Below are 481 nucleotides of genomic sequence, written 5' to 3'. Positions count from 1 at the left end.
TATATAATATAAAAAATGCAACTTTGCAATTGTTGTAAAATTTCTTAGTATGATTAATCTTATCTTTAGTTCTCTCATTAGATAAATTAGTTCTCTCATTATATAAATTATATCTCATTATATAAATTAGGATACGATCAACGCGATGCTGCAAATGCTTTAAAGCGTTTTTTAATTAGTCAGTTTATAAAATTGTTTCTTCTAATTGATACATCAAACGCTTCAAAGCATTTGTAGCAAGACTTTGATCACAGCCTTAATCATATTAAAAAATTTTATAAAAATAGCGAAGTTACTTTTTTTGCTAAACGCAACCATTGAATCATTATATCGTATTACATTGCATCAATAATTCTTATTTATAGAGGAAATTACTTCAAATAATTTTTTTATATAAAAAATGTAATATATTGTTATCATACGGTTTGCACATATGTCTGCTTTAAAATGAATGAAAAATTTATATATATATATATATATA

At 22.7% G+C, this 481-nt stretch overlaps 1 protein-coding gene across 1 annotated transcript in view; it reads left to right on the top strand.

The window, feature by feature from the left end:
• Positions 1 to 481, top strand: part of LOC108691149 (2-acylglycerol O-acyltransferase 2-B-like) — a 6411-nt gene that overhangs the window by 3630 nt on the left and 2300 nt on the right. The gene's annotated exons all lie outside the window — the stretch shown is intronic.

The sequence above is a fragment of the Atta colombica genome, unplaced genomic scaffold (assembly GCF_001594045.1).
Source record: "Atta colombica isolate Treedump-2 unplaced genomic scaffold, Acol1.0 scaffold41, whole genome shotgun sequence".
Taxonomy (NCBI): Eukaryota; Metazoa; Arthropoda; class Insecta; order Hymenoptera; family Formicidae; genus Atta; species Atta colombica.
This window is presented reverse-complemented; position numbering and strand designations above follow the sequence as displayed.